Below are 20,080 nucleotides of genomic sequence, written 5' to 3'. Positions count from 1 at the left end.
TCTCAGACTTCCGGCCTTCAGAAGTGCAAGAAGTAAATGTCTGTCATTAAGCCGCCCACCTATGGCACTTCTGCCCTTAGCTAACTGTCACTTCCCTCAGAGAGGCCCGGGACGTGGCGAATAAAGCAGCAAGCCTGCGTCACCCCCCGCCCCCAACCCTTTACTGGCTTCACTTCCTTCACAGCATCCACCACCATCTGGCATCATAGCACGTGTTCATCGGTTCCCTGGGTGCCTCCCACCCCAGAAGAAAGGCTCCCAGTGGGCAGAGGTGGTGCTTGGTGCCCTGCTCCGTCCCTGGCCCTCAGGGCAGTGCCTGGCTGGCAGTAATGCTCAGTACTCATCTACTGAACAAATTCATACACAGTTCTTATACAACAGTCTCTCAGAATAATCTGTGAATTGCTTCTCAAGAGTAAAACAACTAAAACGAAACAAGTCAAGTGGGGAGAGAGGCAGGAGCTATGACCTGACCGTCGGCACACAGGAGCTCTCCAGGAGGCAGGGAGGCCCGGGCATGTGAGAACCACCGGGCCCAGCCCAGGACACGAGCAGCTCAGGCTCCTCAGAAGGAGGCAGAAGGGCTCATTTCCAGCTAACTGAGTAGATAAAACTGGACGAAATTATCCACTACCATGATCTTTAAAGGGTTCCTGTCTACCCTCTATGACAGATGATCTATCTTTTTATCTCTTTAAGATGTAAGGCACTTAAAACTTCAAACCTCTGGTGAAGTATGTTAAGGCAGAAGTCTGACGCTGGCAACGAGCAGGTAACAGAGGAGCAAGCAAAGTACTTTTGGTGAGTATGTGTTACACATGAGGACCACGGTGACAACAAGCACACCGTAAACGGAATGAAGGGAGGATAATTTTCAGGCAGAGCAAGGACTCTGCCATCGAGCAACTGTCCTGAAACCGATGGAGGAAGAAAACCCTCCTACACATGATGTTCAGCTCCTTCGTTCTCCAACGTCTCGCCACGAACTTAAAGCCAGTACTCACTATGCAAACAGTCTATTACTGAATCATGAATTCCACTGTTTATGGTCAGCCTTTGAAAGAGACAGTGTGGGAGAGCAGAAAAACTGCCTTTACAGTTAAATAAAAGCCTGAGCGTTGCAGCCCACGCTTAGATTCTGTTTGGGCAGCAAAGCTCCGGCTTGGCTTTGCATGTGACCTGCTGTTGAAGCGACCTTGAGCAAATGACGTCAATCCCTGGAGCCTCTGTAGAATCACGAGAGTATCGGCAACCTTACAGGATTTTTGACAGATTATGTGAAATTATGTAAATGTATTGCTTAGCACAGACTTCAACCGTCTTTGTTACGATGTCCTGGAATCGCACTTTTAGGTGTCTCTCCCTAGGATCACCACAAGGGCAGCGCTAGGTCATTCTCATAATCTCTGCATCCCCAAATGCCCAGCCCTGGAACTAAATAACTAATAAATCAATAATAATGTCTACCAAATGTTCCTATTTTTATGTGAAAGCCAACCAAAGAGATGACACAAAAGAAGAGGACGGGGGAATAAATGATGAGAGGAGTGAGGAGCGGCACAGAGGCAGCGTGGGGGAGCAGCAGGAGAGTGGGCAGCAACCCTCCAACAGGGGCTTAGAGAACCGGCACACGGGGGTGTGAACGAGAACAGGGCTGAGGTTCACTCGGTGGAAGTGGGGGCCAAACTCACACCTCGCTGCACCTCGATTATCTGCAAAGGTGAGCTACGCCAAAGACAATGCTTTTAGAACACTAATAATAAAACTGATCTATCTGAGAAACTCTTGCCCATTTCTAATCTGAAAGATGCTAATCAAAATTACCCTTGCACATACGCAGAATAAACCCTAGGGGACCATTTCTGCAAAGTGCAGAACCATTCAGCAGCCAAGGGAGGTAGGTGGTTTACCGTATATAGCTTGGCACTGCATCTGGCTGAGGTCACAGAGTGAAGTCCTGTGGCCACGTGAGTGGTCACACACAGCCCAAGAGAGTTAGAGACCTGCAGCCCTACAGTAAATTCCAGTTTCCTCCAGCAGAAGCACAAAATGTTTTATAGGACTTAAGAGAGAAAACAGACTTCTGTACTCACCTTACGACAGAAGTCAGTTTGATGGAAATGAACCCAACAGAGATGGTATGAAAGGCAGAAGGAAAACCAGGAGGTCATCCAGTCATGGGTGCCAAGGGACAGAGGAGGCTCAGTGGCAGGAGGGACAGAGAGCCCCGCTGCAGGAGTGCATTCTCTGACAAGAGTAAGCAGGGAAAAGTAAGGTAAGTTTGAAGAATGGACTAACTTAGGAACAGGTGCCATGAAGAATCATAATGACCGCCAACCAGAATCTCAAGACTGCAAATGCTGGGCAGTGCCGGGCAGTCACGTGAATTTATGTGAACAGGTACTGACCTACCTCGTTGTATGATTTTTTTCCAACACTGCTCAGCAGCCCGGGTGCAAGCAAAAGGACAAAAAGGTCAGGAAGCGGAAGCCTTTGGCCAGAAAGTGATTTAAATCCTGGATTCTAAATTCTAAGTGGATAAAGAGGGAAATAAAGACAGGAAGAAACTAGCAATGGGTACAGAGCAAAGGACTCAGCCACCCAGAGGTCTCAGTGAGATCAGAAGAGAGGTATAGGGTGTAACTCTGTGGGACAAGGTGGCTGGACAGGAGGGTGTGGTCAAAGAGGAGATTTCTGAGTCACTGGTCTGAGCCATGAGTAACGGTCTAGAAGTGGGGAGTTGTGGGGAGTTGGGAAGATGATCACTGGTGACAAGCCCCAAAACCCATGCAGTCAGGGAAGAGGTAGTCACCCAGCGAAGCTGGGGCAGGGTGGAGAACGATGAGGCAGTCATCAGTGACGCGTGCGAGCAATGAGGAAGTCAGCAGGTCAGAGTTCTGGGGAGGCGGAGGGGAAGGAAGGTCATACACATAGCTGATGCTCAAAAGAGTAAGGGATGGGCAGGAAGGTGGAAGAGCCAAGACTGAATGCAGCCGGGCCAGCGTGAGTGCCAGCAGCCCACTTTCTGTAGTTTTCCACCTCTGTAATGATAAAACTAATAAACCCAATCAGGTAGTTCCTGCCAATCTTTAATCTGAAAGATGTAAACCAATCTTTGCCCTGCATTTATACAAAATAGATTCTTGTAGTAGACAATTTCTATAGATTACCACAGGTTTCCCAAGATAAAATCTTCAGTGATTGGGAATTCATTTTAGAACATTCAAAGGGGTCACACATTTAATCCACTTGCTTACAGGGTATAAGTAAATTAATATTTCTATTAGTTTTTTAAACACCAAGTTTTACCATACCTATACCAACTGGAAAGAAAGGTTTGCCTCAAAATTGGAAATCTTTTTCCCTGTCATTTAAACTGAAGATGCGGGAATCTGGTATATTTTTACTATCTCCTCCTCCTGTATTTTGTCACTGATTGAACCTGTGAACTCATTTATGATGCAGAATTTTATGTTACTAAAGAAGCAGCTGGTGGAGAAATCTGGCTCTTCCGCTCCTCTGAGCAGACTTGTTCAGGTACTGCCTCCTTTGGGAAAACGTCACTGATACCACACCTCCATCCCCCGTTTTCCCAACCGGATGCCCCCTGTTCTGCCAGAGCTCTCCACGGACAGCTCCGTCACCGCACTGACTACATGTGACTGCCAACCAGAACAAGCTCTGTGACCGGGGACAAGCACTTAACCTCTCTGAGCCCTCACTTATCCATGCGTAAAACAGAGAAAATAACAGTAAAAACGTCACCCTTGTATCAATTCATGAGTTAAAGTTAATGCCTAGAATGCACTCAGAACAGTGCCTGTCATGCAAGTAAGTGCTACAGAAGCACGTGCTATTGGGAGTTTGAGACTTGCAGATACTGACCACTATATACAAAATAGACAACATGTTTCCACTGCACAGCACAGGGAACTATATTCAGTATCTTACAGTAACCTACAATGAAAAAGAATATGAAAAGGAATACATGTATGTATAGGTATGACTGAAACATTACACTGTGCACCAGAAATTCACACAACATTGTAAACTGACTACACTTCAATTAAAAAAACCAAAAATGTGTTATTCTTGTAACAGTATTTATTTGCATGTCTCTCCTCTTGTACTTGTTAGCACCTTTAATATAAAAGACTAGTCTGTGTATCTCCAGTGCCTAGTACAGTGACTGGCAAGTAGGAGTCATTCAGTAAATGAATGCATGAATCAATCAATAAATTAATTTTCATTTCACAAAAAATGTAAAAATGTAGGTATTAAAAAATAATAAAAACAATAAGCCAAAGCATTATCTTGTTTATAACCCTCCTTTTTAAAAATAACTTAAGGCAGTTCACAAATGACAGCCTGCCATTTCAAACATGTGAGTAAATGAAAGAAGTTAAAATTAAGGGCACAGCAGCATCCTCAGTCCCAAGTCCGTGTCAAAATGGACTTAAGAATTAACTAACATATACATATTCACTCTTAAGAATTAGTAAATTTTCACTTTTGCTACAGCAGAAAAAAAAAGCCCAGGGGCTGGGCTCTAGACCAGGATTTGTTATAATTTCTTCCACAGACCTAGGTGAAAAACCATACTGACAAAGTTCCCCTACTTAATTTGCCACGTTTCTGCAGGAGGAGAGTCTCAGTGTTGTTGGCGATACAAGGGAATCAACTGAGGCAGCCAAAGGAAAATTCCAGTTATTGAGGCTAAAAGCTCATAAAGCCCAGAGGCGCTGAGTAGGGAGGTGACTTCCCTCAAAAAGCCAATTTCTACACTGTACCTTGGTTTAACATTTCCACAGGGCACCTGATCTAGGATCATGGCAAAATCCTACTCAAAATCAGCACCACTAATACTTTAATATTCTGGTGCTGAAATACCTCGAATGCCACTGTAAACGAGTCTGTCACGTAAGTAGTAGGACTTTCCTCTTTCACTGGTGCATGAAAAGAAACCACCCTATTCCTTACGATGGAATTTAACGCAAGTCCGCGTTAAACAAAGTCTGGGAGTGTTTCACAGAGGAAATGTCTGTCATATGCTCGTGGACATCCACAGAGAAACCAACATAAAAAGGACGAGAGTGAAGACTTAGAGGGATCGAGGTTGCGTCTAGTTGCTGAAAGAGCCCCTCACTCCTAATCACAGACGCGCCTTGCCGTTTCCCTCGAGCCACAGAGCAGGGCACTTCGGCACAATCTAAGGTTGACTGAAGGAGCTAAAACATCAGAACAGATGGAAATTCAAGCGTGAGCACTGAAAGAAGGAACAGACGATTAACATACTTCCCTTCCTGTGTCCGCTCATCAGTAGACTGCTGAAATCCTACTGATAACACAACAAAGTCAGATACAGGCACGTGAGACGAAATCTGTTTTTCCAAGTAACTTCGTAGCTAAATGGAATCACTTCAAGCAGTAGCTTCCATTCTGCTTTCCCGAACGAGCCAGCATAAATATGTACAAATATTCCCATCAGAGAAAGAGTGTTAAGAAGATAAAGCACAAAACATATATAAAGCTTAACAGTGTTTTCCCATAATTAATTATTAAGTTTTTTCATTTACTTATTTTAAATGAAAGCAATGAAAACTGAGGTCTCAATCTGACAGAGATTGCATCTGAGGATTAAAATGTCCAAGTACATACCTCTCAACGCCTCATCTTTTAATTGCTGCATAAACGGTTGCCTAGGAAACCTCCTGACTGAATGAAGAGGCGCAAATGAGCTCGGTGCCAAGCCTGCAGGTATGACTCACAGCCCTTGCTCCCACCAAGTAGGTCCTCCTCAGTTCTTAGAGGCAGATATCTGTGCAACCTGGATGACAATTTTTAAAAAAAGGAATAATTATTGATTTTGAATCTATGTTTCTAACAGGAATGAAAGTTAAGGTTGCCCTAGTCACATCAAGTTTAGAAGAGAAATGCACATTCTCAAATGCGCCCGTACAATCCGTATCAGGTAATTGTGGAGGCTTTATTTTTATGGCAATATGTTGACATGATAGTGATTAAACTTTACAATGAGAGACCAGAGAAAGCACTGGAACAGTAAGACCACACAAAGACACTTGCCAAAGGAGAACGCAGGCTTGAGCCTGCAAACCACCAAGACCTACCCCAAGTTCAGGTTCCCTGACAGTTCTTGCAACCTCGCTATATCCATGCACAGAATGACACCATGACATCTTTAACCAGTGACAAGGAAACACAGCACAGATCACCACATGCCAACAGGTGTGCCACCTGGGGCAAGGGCACCTCTGAAGGGTCTGTTTTAACCACAGCAGATCCACTGAAGGAGGCGGAAGCAGTAGGTTCAGCCTGCGGATTTCTGAGGAAGGACAGAATTTTATGCAATGACAGCAAATTAGGGCAGAAATACTGAGAACAGCCTTGAGGCCAAGGGGATACCCTGGCTCTGAAACTGCTTCTGGTGTCTCAGGACAGAGATGGGATCCAGCCTGTGGACGGAGAGGGCTGAAGACAGAGCAGCCCCATCACCCACTAGGAGGGTTCTCGACTCCCCGCCTTCCCTGAGCTCTTCCTCTAATGCTTTCTCATCATCTTACCACCACTATCTTTTCTTCTACTGCGGTAAGAACAATCATCACTTACATTTACAAAGTTAAAACCGACTCTTCTGGAGGAAAAGCAACTACCAGTCCCCACCTCCACTCCCCAGCGCTGCTCCTGTCTCAGCTGCTCCAGGTGGAGGAAGAGACAGACTGAACTCAAAGCTCTCATCGTCATTCCCCTGGATAGAATGTGCCTCTAACTTCTACCCCTGCTGCTCCAGCCTCCACTACCTCAGAGGCTCCCTCCTGCCCTTAGAATAAAAATCCAAATTCTCTTCAGCTTGGGTTACAAAATCTATTCACCAGCAGAAAACTTGATAGCACTCCATTGTGACCCTGAACCCATAATAAAAACTGCCCCAAACCTGGTCTGGAACGGAACCAAGTTGCCTACTATAACACTCACAACAACCTAGTGGAAAGACATCAATGGTATTCCAGATAAAATGCTTTTTTCTATGCAATTTTCTAATGAACTTTAAGAAGATGGAGGTTTGCCCTGGGGAACTCAACTAAAACCCACCGAGTTGACTGTCAACTACTATTTAGAGTCCAAGGATCTTTAACCAGACGTTCTTTTCAATGATGATTTAATCATTCTATATTCCTGTAAAATGTTCCTGCCAAGAGTGAATCTCACCTACCGGGGACCTCTTCTCTTGCATTACAAACTGTAATAAAATGCTCACAAGTGCTCATAACTCAACCCTCTGAAAGTTTCCTTTAACAAACCCCAGCCTCAAGCAGGCCCTAACACCCTGCAGTTTGCAGCTTGTTTTCAGTCTCTAGACACCAGAGGCTTTGAATGAATAGGCAGCAGCCTCCCCCAGGAGCACCTCGAGAGCCCGACATACCCTCGGGCTCGTTCTCTCCTTCCTGTATCACAACCTCCATCCTCTCTCAGTTTACTTGTATCCATCCTCCCAAACCTAGGTCATCTGTCACTTCCTCCAGAGTGATCTGCCTTGAGTGTCTGGATTGCAGGCTTCCCCAGGCACTTCTGTATCAGGGATGTTACCACAATGCACTGTTTATTTCACTAGACTGGAAGCTTACTAAGGACGGCGCTGGACCTTTTTATTTCTGTATTTTATTTCTGTGATGAGGCCCCCACCTCATCACAGAGCCTGGCTCAAAACGAGCATGGAACGTTTTCTGGATGAATGAATGTTAGCCTCGGGCAAGAGAGAGATGAAGATACATTCACTGTGTGAATCACAACATGCTATGACATGGCTCTTCATCCCGGTACAGCATCCCCAAAGTGGCTTGATATTTATCGCCTTTTTGAAGGTGACTTCCCGTCCTTAGAATTTGACCTGACAGTAACTGCAGGACTCATGCCTGCCAGGTCCAAGCAGTGAACATCAGCCTGACCCTGAGCACAAAGGACAAGAGGCCCGCAGCTCACCAGGGAAAGGCCGGCTGGGGCAGCGAAAGGCAGGTGAGGTGGGGGGCCTCCTGTCTCCAATGCTCTGTACAGAATTTTCTTTACTTATTGCAGAAAAAAGAGCCAGCATATAGTCAAAGATCTTATATTTAATAGGCCTTTAACCTACCTGAGAACAAATTAATTTTTTATATTTCATTTTACAAAGATTAGCCTTTCTCATTCTTGCACATCTATACTCAGAAAAAAAGAATGAGTAATATTAAAACAAAGTAGCGGTACGCTGAACTGGCACTTGCAACTGAGACAGAAAAGGCATGCAGTCCTGTCCTCCCTTCCACACACACACACACACACACACACACACATACACACACACACACACACACACGAAAGCTTCAAAGGAGACTTATTATAGACCATGTGGGAATCCCCTGCACCAATGGAAGACTCTTCTGACTGACTGAAAGTAGAACTGGGGCCAGGGAAAGGACTTCCCCTGCGGTTGATTAAAAACATTATTCTGCTTCTGAGCTGTCATGCCGAGTGACCATGAAGTTAAGCAAAAGCCCTCTTCAAGTGTACTTTTCAAACTTTCCCCTCTGGTACTGGATTCTGAGATGGACTTAAAAGACAAAATACTCCAGCACACTGAAAACAATTTCTTAAATAGGTTCACAATAAGAAGAAAGAACGAACATGAAATTCTAACGTTCTGAATATACTTTAACCAGTTCACCTTAACGAAACGTTTGCACCTGTGGGTGACATTAAGTGTCTGCAGATGTGGATGTGCCAAATTGGTCATTTTCAGCATCACAAAGTTATCACAAGGTTTTTTTTTGAAACACTAAGTTCCCTAAGAACACATACAGTGATGATTTAATGAACAAAACACCATAATGTTTATATATATATATATAATTTCAAGAACATTCCTATTATACACTAAAATAATAAAATATTCTTCATTCTTCTTTAGAAACGGACTTAAGTGAAAATGTAAAGACATGTGAATGCAAAAGACTAATCAGGCAAAAAAATCAAATTCATTGAGAATTTCACCCCACAAGCAACACAACAAACAATCTGTAATCTGAATTCCTAAGGTTAGAATGGAGCAGCCCGTGTAGCACAAGGATGTGGCACACAGGATATGAAGATTTTTAAATAAAACCAATAAGCCAAACACGTGAGGACAGGAAGACAGACTGCTATTGACCGCTTCAAATCCTTCTTAGGCCTAGGCAACTTCTATTGATTTTCAAGGCTTTAAACACAAGATCTATACATTCAGAGTACAAAAAAAGTAATAATAATAGGCGTGCTTTAAATATAACAGGGTCCAGACAGATAAGACAACTAAAAGCATCTCTTAAATGGAGACTACACTGTGCTTACTGTCTTGCTTCCAAAGAGCTGAGTATGGAAGGGAGGGAAACACATCTCCAGTGGAGGAAGCTGGCAAGCCCCACCCTGGCCAGGTGACCAAGGGCAGCACCATGAGGGGTCAGTCAGGGTCAGGGCATGCGCCCTGCACACCATGTAATAAGCATGTCACTTCACCTCAGTGGTTCTTCCTCTGAAAAACCCAGAGCCCCGGGAGAACAACCGGAAAACTATGAGAGAAATCCAAATGTTTCACAAAACTGATCAGTATTCCTCAAAACGGGTGTCATCAAAAACAAGGGAAAGCTAAGAAACTGTCACAGGCCAGAGGAAATGAGGGAGACATGACAACAAAACGGAATGTGATATGCTGGGTGGAAGAAAAAGGATATTAGGGGAAAACTAGTGAAATGTGAATAAAGTGTGGATTTTAGTTAATAGTAATGAATCCATGTGTGCTCCTTAACTGTGACAAATGTAACATGATAATGTAACAGTTAGCAATTGGAGTAACCAGGTGAGGGACCTACGGGAACTCTCTGTACTATCTTTGCACCTTTCCTAAAAGTATTCTAGATGAAGAGTTCATTTAAACTCTTCAGAACACAGTCCACGGCACCGACGTGGGGTCCTGCAGGGGGGCACTGCAGCACTGGCCACAGGGGCCAACAGGCACAAACACAGGACAGGACACTGACCATTCCGGATGCTGACCCATAGACTCTTTGGCCAATTTGGGACCTGTCAGAGATGCCAAGGACCACAGATGGTGTGCATGTGAAGCAGGAACAGACTTCTCTGAGTGCCTAACACCCCCACTGGAAGTGAAAAACAGGCCATTTTATGCAAGAAAAAAGACAAAGACTAAATGGGTTGGCCTGGAGCCATCAGCGCTCTGTGAAAACACACGACAAACCAGCCTTCAACCTTCACTTCGCAAACAGCACTGCCAGCATCCAAGCAGGTGTGAAAGAGAGTTCTGCAGACTTCCCCACCATGCCCTGCAGGCTCGGTGCCCTATTTCCTTGCCATAAAGGAGGTAAATCAGAGAAGAAATAAAGGCACAGAAGTCTTTTATGGATTTGTGGGAGAAAGGCCATTGAAAGACTTCTTTGACCCAAGATTACATAAATATTATCTATTTTCAAGACTCTGTCCGGTCAGGGCACACATGTGCTGTGTTCTGCAGGGAGGAGGATGCAAAGGCTCTGACCTGCTGCTCCGTGTAGAAAAACATTTGTCTACAGAACAAACATGTGGCATGATTCTGTCTGCTGCAGTGGATTTCTTTAATTGCCTTGAATTTTAATCAAAAAAGAAATCTGGGGATTTATCCTCTCCAACCAAAAAGTTCCAGAATTCATAAGTTAGATGAATATGCAGTACTCATTAGGCCAGAAAATTAAAATATAAATGCCTTTAGATTTTTTTTAGAAAACTAACACGCTGTCAATCAAAATCGTTAACAGTTGCAGATGGAAAGTGACCTATTATTTAAAGTTTATCTAAAAGAAAAATGATGCAGGAATAGCCTGGGGGGAATGTGAAAAATAATAATAGTAATGATGACAGATCACTGTTCTACCAGGTCTAGTAATTAAAATGGTGTTGTGTGGATCTGGAGTTGACAGACAGACCAATGGAAAGAACACATCTGAAAATAAAACAAATATTAAAAACTGGGTCACTTATTCAAACATTTATTGAGGGCCTGCTAGGCACGGGCACCTCTGATAGTTCCCTGAAGTGAAACGGAAATGGCAAAGTCAGACCAAAAGGACAAAGTGTGTGACTACTGGCCAGTCGTGTGGGGAGACTGTCAGACGTTCTTCTCATATCTTACACCTGAACCCATTCTGGATAAATGCTTAATTATGTAACGTATCTTAGCTTTACTAGAATAGAACATAAGTGAATATTTATACATAATTTTGTCATGGGAAAGATGTTAGTTCAAGAATAGTCACTGTGAACTGTGTTAATCTAAATGTCAACGGGGCATGGTTAAGTACCCTGCTGTCTAGCCAAGTAATGGATGGTTACATAGTCCTTAAAACTGGTTGAAGAAATGTATTTATTAACATGCAAAATGTCAGTATTTAGTAAAAAGGTAAGGTATAAAAAACTATGTTTGCAGAAAAGATACCTAAACACAGATACTGAAGAAGACATCAGGGGGAGGGTACAGCTCAAGTGGTAGAGAGAGCATGTCTAGTATGCATGATGTCCCAGGTTCAATCCCCAGTACCTCCATTTAAAAAAAATTAAATCAATAAACCAAATTACCTCCCCCCCCCCAAAAAGACATCGACAGGAAACATCTGTTCTGCAGAGAAGTAAATTTTCCTCAAATTAATCTATAAAGTCAATGCATGAACTCAATCTACGGGATATAATTCTAAAATGCATATATTAGAGCAAAAGCCAAAGGAAGGGCCAATTTTTAAAAAAGACCACGGAGATGGGAGGACTTACCTTACCAGACAAGAAGACACAATAAAGAAATAAAGACTTAATAAAGTGTAGAAATGAAGTAGGAAAAAAATATAAAATCAAAACTGACCTATGTAGATGGAAACTTGTTGTGACAGAAAGAGACTGCACACCAGGGGAGAAAAGATGCACTGGTGACTAATACCGCTAGGGAAACTGGCTGCCCGTGGGGAAGTGAAATGAGGGTCTGCACCTCACAACATACATACAACTCCGTTTTAGATGGATTGCAGGTGAAAGTGTGAAAAGCAAAATTTTAATAAAACTTTTAGTAGAAAACAGAGGAGAATGTTTTTATATGACCTCAGAAAGAATTTTTCCAAGACACAAATAATGCCAAAAGGAAAGGGGTGATTAAACTTGACTGCATCAAAAGGAAACTCTGATTCAACAGAAGACTTTATTTAAAACATGAACAATCAAGCCCAAAACCAGGAGAAGATAACTGTACACATACAGATAATACAGAATGGGTAAGAAAAATATACAAAGATTGTTTAAATTAGTAAGAAAAGGAAACCAATAGCGAAAATGGGCACAGAACTGGGATACGCACTTCACAGAAGAAACCCAAGAAGCTAATAAACATATAAATTCTCACACTCACTAGTAACCAACAGAATCCTAATTAAATCCACAATGAGACACCATTTCCTAACTATCAAGTTGACAAAATTAAAGTCTGACAATGCCGCGTGTTTATGAGAACACGGAGCAAGGTACACCCGCTTGAGAGTGCAATTTCATCACAACTACTCAGTTTGAAGTAGTGCGTATGCTAAGACCCAGGACTTTTCTGGTTAGATACCCCAGATGAACTAAGTACGTGCACTAAGGAGATGTAAGAAAATGCTCACAGCTACATTTTTCAAAAGTGAAAAATTACAAAACTCAAATGTCAATAGTAAAATGTATTTTTAAAACATGACATATTTATAAAATTCTAAAAACAATTTAAATGGGTGACTAAGGCTATAGATATTAGTGTGAATAAATCTTGAAAACATAACACTGGATCAAAAATGCAAGCTCTGATGAGGCTCAGTATGTACTGAGCGATGCTGAGATGGGCTGCTCAGGTCTCTCCTGAGCTTATTGGGGTTTATTCCCCTATCTCTGGGGATTGCTGCAGGCTGACGGCCCTCAGCTGAAAAGAGTCACCTGGCCAAAGTCAGGTCCCCTCACTGGGGCAGCCTGCATCCAACAACTGGTTAGTGTGAGACCACAAACGCCTGGCCCCTCCTCACCCCAACCCAGGACAATTCAGAAGGGCTGGGCTATCCCACCTTCCACGTTTCCTCTGGGATCAGCTGAGGCCTTTCTCGTGACTACACTACAGCCCACTTTCTCTCTGCCCAATCCGGCTTCCTTCTTCTTCACGGGTGTTAATCCTAAAATCTCCTTAATAAACTTCTGCATGTTAATCTCCTTCTCAGAGTTGGCTTTCCCTGGAACTCTGTTTCAACAGACACAATTTATATCTTGTTTGAAAACATGCATGACACAAATTTAAGAAGACTGAAATCATACCAAGTATCTTTTCTGACGACAGTGGAACAAAACTCTAGTCAATAGCAGAAGGAAAACTGGAGAATTCACAAGTGTGTGGAAATGAAACAACAGTCTTGAACATCCAATGGTCACAGAAGAAATTGAAAAGGAAATTAGAAAATATTTTGAGACAAATAAAAACAAAAACACAACATACCAAAACTTACGGGATGCAGCAAAATATATATTATAATGGTAAACACCCACATTAAAAAAGAAGAAAGATTCCATATACACAAGCTAGCATTACATCTCAAGGAACTAGAAAAAGAAGAACAAATTAAGCCCAACGTTGGCAGAAGGGAGGAAATAATAAAAATCAGAGCAGAAATAAACAAAATAGAGAACAGAAAAACAATAGGAAAAAACAAAACTAAGAGCTGGTTTTTAAAAAAAAAAAATCAGCAACATTGACATTTAGCTAGACTAAGAAAAAAGACTCAAAATCAGAAATGAAAGAGGAGACACAACAACCGATGTCACAGAAACAAAAAGGATTACAGGAGACTCGTATGAATAATTCCATATCAACAAACTGGACAACCCAGAAGAAACAAAAATATTCCTAGAAACATGCAACCCACCAAGACCAAATCCAAAGGAATAGAAAATCTGAACAGAGTGGTAAGGAGGTTGACTTCCCAACAAAGAAAAGCACAGGACCAACGGGTGAATTATACTGGACAGCTAAAGTATTAAAGCTAACTCTTCTCAAACTGGTACTGGCATACAGACAGACATGTAGACCAATGGAACAGAAGAGAAAGCCCAGAAAGTCCACACATATGTGGTCAACTGAGCTTCAATAAGGGTGCTAAAAATACGCAAGAAGGAAAGGACAATCTCTTTAACAAATGTTGGGAAAACTGGGTATTTACATGCAAAAGACCTTGGACCTTATCTTACGTCATGTACAAAAGTTGACTCAAGACGGATTAAAAACTTAAATGTTAAGACCCAAAACTAAAACTCCTAGAAGAAAACAAAGGGGAAAAGCTTCCTGACAATGGTCTTTCAACAAAAGCAAAAATGGACAGGTATCTGTACATTATACTAAAAAGCTAAGGCACAGCAAAGACAACCATCTAACAGAGTGAAAAGGAAATCTACAGAATGAGAGAAAGTATTTACAAACTACATATGCGATAAAGTGTTAATAACCATTATATGTAAGGACCCCTACAACTCTATACCATAAATAAATAAATAGAGACTCAAAAAGATAAATAAGTAAAATGATTAAAAATGGGCAAAGGACTTGAATAGGCTTTTCCCCAAAGAAGACATACACACAGCCAACAGGTACATGAAAAGATGCTCAACATCACTAATCATCAGAATGCAAATATACAACGAAATGTCACCTCACACCTGTTAGAATGGCAATAAAATTAAATTTAAACACACACACACACACACAAAACAAGTGTTGGCAAGGATGTGAATAAACTGGAACCCTTGTGTACTACTGGTGGGGATGTAAACTGGGGTAACTACTATGGAAAACAGTATGGAGGTTCCTTAAAATACTAAAAATGGAACTATCACACGATCCAGCAACTCCACATCTGGATATTTACCCCAAACAACTGAAATTAGGATCTCACATAGATGTTTGGACTCACATTTACTGGAGCTAAGAAGTGGAAACAACCTAAATGTCCACTGATGGATGGATGGATAAAGAAAACGTATATATATACTTACAATGGAACACTAATCGACCTTCAAAAAGAGGGAAATCCTGTCATATGGGACAACGCAGATGAATGTTGAGGACATTATGCTAAGTGAAATAAGCCAATCACAGAAAGACAAATACTACGTAACTTCCATTTACATGAGGTATCTACAACACACAAACTCACAGAAGCTTGAAGTAGGATGACGGTTGTCGGGAAAAATGAGGACTCACTGTTCAGGTGCATGAAGTTTCCGCTGTGCAAGATGAAAAAGCTCTAAAGATGTGCTGTACAACAGTGTGCTTCCAGTTAACAGTAACGTACGTATACTTAGAAACTTGTTAAGAGGGTAAAAAAATGTACCACAATTTTATGTTTAGGAATACATCGATATTTAGTAAAAGTGTTAAAAAACATTCATGAGAATGATAAATACCAAATTCAGGTATTTGAGCCAGGGCAGTATGACTGTGAATGTGGACAGTGTCAGCAGGAACAAACCCCAGAGAAAACTTCTCAAAGTAGGATTCAGAGTTAAAAGGAGATGCCTATGGATTGTTCTTTCTAAATTCAGAACATTTTCTAATCCAAAAAGTGTTAAAGTATAATTACAATGATGTAAAACAAAACATGCTCGTGATTTTTGTATTTATAATAAAAATACAAGCATAATAAAGGAACTACCTGGATAATTTAAATCAAAGAACACATGAAATAATTCACACAGCCGAGCTGAAACGATTTCCCTAAATTTATCAGACTAACTCCACCAGTGCCAGCATCACTCTATTTGTTTAGCTCTTTTCTTGTCAAATTTTTAAATTTCACTGTATATTAAAATTAGTTCTACATCCCTGGGGTTGGTTCACAGAATGGTCTTCCTTGTCCCCTCCCAACTTTCTGAGATATGTATGACAGCAAAACATTTTCAAAGAATTCAGAAACTCAAACAGAGGAATAAAAGTGCATGGATGAAGGCAGGATGGGAAAATTCAAATTTCCCTAATTTACTAACTTGGGGCAAAGACATTTTGTACATACCCAAGGCACTGAGAACAAACAATCCAATTTCTCTTTAACCAGTATCATTTATTCAGGGCCACTACTAAGAAACTAAACTTTGGGTTCTATGTCTGATATAAAAGATTTATAGACACAGTTGTAAAGAAAGAGGCAAACAAATAAATAGAAGTCTCAGATACAGACTCCCCACCCCCCAAAAAAAGGTTGTTGACTGGGAATAGAAATCTATAATGGTCTATGTTGGCAAAAGCTCCCATATTTTAAAGGAATCTTATTCACAATCCTTTCCTTTGCATCATTGTATGTTTCGAGTAACTCTTTCCCTTAACACTGTCAAAAAAAAATCTTTTTCTTTCACATTTTCCCAGCAATCCACTTGTCCCTAACTTTTCAGCCACATCTTCGAATTCAGACCTCACCTCAGGTTAGCGACAACATAGGCACGCCCTCTTGTGGCACAAAAGGAAACTGCCTGTTCGCACTGGCACTCACACCCAAGAAGTTATTTCAGCACTGGAACACATACTTCGTGGTCTGCATTTTACAGACAAGGAAACAGCCTAACTGAGGTTAAACAACTTACTTCCTCAAGGTACCTCAACAAACAATACATTTAAAGCATGATCTGATCACATATTATTAAAAGGTAAGTTGGAAGCATTAGGTAAAACATAATTTTAACTTCTATTTTGACGTAATTTGAAAGCAACTGTTTACAGTATTTTTGGTTTAATATATTTATGATTACATAAAAAGACAGGAAAGTGAATAATGGGCAAAATTTTTCAGAAGACAGAGGAGTTATTTTCCACATAATTTTTCAATATTCTCAAAAAGTATAAAAATAGGGTATTATTTTGTGTATCATGGATCAACTTGTTACCAGTGTACTTCTTTCAAAAGGTCAAGGCAGAAATCATTTGAACTTCCAAAATAATACACTGTCATCCTCATTTACCTGCTAATGTCAATAGATATGAATAAGAATCTATGCTTTGTGTTAAGGGCATATCAAAAAAATTTTAAACCTGATGAGTTCCAAATACCTTTATTATTAATCTTTATCATGAAGTAATATGATTAAAAGTATCTCATTTACAGGATTATTTTAAAAGTTAAATGAGCTAATACGTATGAAGAATTGGACAGTCTATTCTAAAATTTATCTTTTCAATCTTTGTTCCAAAGAAGTATAAACAGTGTACTTTATAAATAATAAAAATATGGAGACAAGAGGTCAAGTAGAAAAAAGTAATCAAAAGGAATTACTAAATTCTTAGATGTGATAGGTTTTCATGTGTAAGAATTATCCCGCTATAATTGCCCTGAAGTTTATAACGGTGATTTTACCTGTAAATGAGAAGATGCTGCACACACACAGACCACCAAGGCCACATCTGTTTTCACTTTCCTTCCTAACGCTTCGTGTATGTTCTCCTGGATGGATAATGGGTCAAAGAGTGTCACCTTTAAAGTTCAACCAAGTGTTTGCAAATAGCTGCGCTCCTCTGATAAAACCTCTGGAGTGACTTCTTGGTTTCCCAAATCAACAAGCAAAACACAATAAAATCCCCTGGGTGCCTTGCATTCCCACCTCAGGGAATGGTATCACACTTGTTGAGATGGCCAAGACCAAAGTTGGGCTAATCCCTGATGCCTTTTTCTCCCACATTCTTCAAATTCTGCCGGTCACAATGTCACATCACTCCTACACACTGCATCTCCTGACCCTACTCTTTCTTCTTTAAACCCAATGACACAGTTTTGAGGTCCTCACCAACTTCCTCCCAACCTGGCTAACAGCCAAGTCTTACTCATCCTTCAAACCTCAGCTTTCTCATTCTCCCTCCAAAGCTTCCCCAACCCCTCTCTGAAAGCCCCTCATCCCTAGGAGGCGGGTCAGGTATCAGCCCCCAAACCCCAAACCCCATGCTTCTTTTATCCTTGCAGGTACATCTTGTCTTCGGCATGCCTGACAAATAGGAGTGTCCCATAAATCTTTGTTGAATAAAGGACTTGCTTTAGGGGGAAGAAAAAGAAAAAATTTTTTTGGTTAAACAGCTGGTACTTTATTTGGGAAAATGGCTGAAATGAATTTCAGGCAAAAAAAAAGTTTCCAGAATACTTTTTTTCTATTTGCATAGGCTTAGACAGAATCATGGGCAAGATATTTTAGGGTTGTTTTAATTTTTTTCATTAAAATTTGGTCATTTTTCTACCTCAAAGACACCTTCTTTTATCTAAGGAGGTAAAATTCAATCTCCTATTTTATCTATGAGGACTTGTAGGAGCAAAGGGATGAAGCCCCATGCCCCTAGAGATCCTGATCCCTATTCCTGTGCAAAACGTGGCTGGACCCCTCTGAGAGGGACCCCAGAGGGACTTCTCTCGGTTGCACTCTATCTCCCAACCCCAAGGACCTTATTCCAGATTACCCGCCATCTCCATATATATGGGGTTGGGAACAGATGGGCAGGCACCCAGGGCCTAGACAGGTATACCTCTCTGTATCTGAAAAAAGGAAAGATCTTGAGCTGTGATCAATTTCCTTCCCGAAAAACTAGGAGGTGGAGGGTAAGCTACACATTTGAACTACTGTGCACAAACAGATTATCAATCTAAGAAACTACTATTTCTTCCAGTGGGGGGGTGTTAATAATTATTAAACATGAAACCAATCATTCTAAACCAATGTTCACGTGTAAGGGAAAAAAAGCTGCTATTGGTCACTAAATTCTGGGAAAGACAAATAATGATTTCTGTTCCACAATTAGAATCCAAAGAACATTTGACATAGAAATTAATTAAATAGGTCTCACTAAGTATTCCAAAGAAATATAGCACAATGAAATCAGCAATACTGTCTCATTTCTTAAACGGCCCTCTTAAAAAGAATTTAAAATTTTGAGTGGCCACCCATTTGTTAGTGGTTTCACTGAGATATAATTTACATGCCATGAAAGTCATCCATTTTAATTGTACAATTAGATGAGTTTTAGTAAATTTATACATATACAGCTGCACAACTATCAACAAGAATACTTCCTTCATCCCAACAGATCCCTTGTACCTGTTTACAGTCAATCTCTGCTCCCAACTTTGGCTGCAGGCAACTACTGATCTGATCTATGACTTCACTTTTTCTAAAAATCTCATATAAATAGTAGCGTACAATATACAGTCCTTTGTTTCTGGCTTCTTTCAATTGGCATAATGTTTCTGAGGTTCATCCCTGTAGTATGTAGCATGAATTAGGACTTCGTTCTTTTTCATGGCTGAATAATATTCTATCGTATGGATACCACATATTTTATTTATGCATTCACCAGTTGATAGATTTGAACTGTTTCCAGTTTTTATCTATTGTGAATAAGCTGCTACAAGCATATGCTTGGTTTTTGAATGGACACAATTTTTTACAACCTTATTGAGGTGTAACTGATATATAAGAAGTTGCATATATTTGAAGTACAAAATGTATTGAATTCTGACATAAGTATACACTCATGAAACTATTGTGCATAATCAAGATAACAAATAAATACATCACCTCCAATGTTTCACTGTGCCCCTCCCTTGGGAATCCATTTCTCCCTCCTTCCTCTCAAGCCATCCTCAGGCAACCATGGATCTGTTCTCTTCACTATAGATTAGCTTGCATTTTCTAGAATTTCAATTAAATGGAATCTAACAGTATGGTGCTTTGGGGTGGGGAGATCTGGCTTTTTTCTTACAGCATAATTATTTTGAGATTCTTCCATGCCACTGTATATATGACAGTCCATTCCTCTTGATTGCTAAGTAGCATTCCATTGTATGGATTTGCCACAATTTGTGTACCTATTCATCTGCTGATGGACACAACATTATTTCTGGGTTCTGGCAATCACAAATAAAAGTTACTATGAACACTGTATACAAGTCTTTGTCTAGACATATGCTGTTATATCTCCTGACTTCATACT

The 20,080-nt window shown here is 40.9% G+C and overlaps 1 protein-coding gene across 17 annotated transcripts in view; it reads right to left on the bottom strand.

Annotated features, from left to right (window-relative positions):
- The window catches only part of LOC116154070 (uncharacterized), a 199,116-nt gene that overhangs the window by 130,651 nt on the left and 48,385 nt on the right, over positions 1–20,080 (bottom strand). For 9 of the 17 annotated variants that reach the window (XR_010381591.1, XR_010381595.1, XR_010381589.1 and 6 more), the window contains one exon: positions 5,659–5,827. The exons of the other annotated variants lie outside the window; for them this stretch is intronic. The gene's annotated coding sequence lies outside the window, so the exon portion shown is untranslated. The remainder of the gene's footprint in view (positions 1–5,658; positions 5,828–20,080) is intronic. 17 annotated transcript variants of the gene reach the window in all.

This window comes from Camelus dromedarius, chromosome 7, assembly GCF_036321535.1.
Source record: "Camelus dromedarius isolate mCamDro1 chromosome 7, mCamDro1.pat, whole genome shotgun sequence".
Taxonomy (NCBI): domain Eukaryota; kingdom Metazoa; phylum Chordata; class Mammalia; order Artiodactyla; family Camelidae; genus Camelus; species Camelus dromedarius.
The sequence above is the reverse complement of the archived record's forward strand: the minus strand, read 5'-3'. Positions and strand labels throughout refer to the sequence as shown.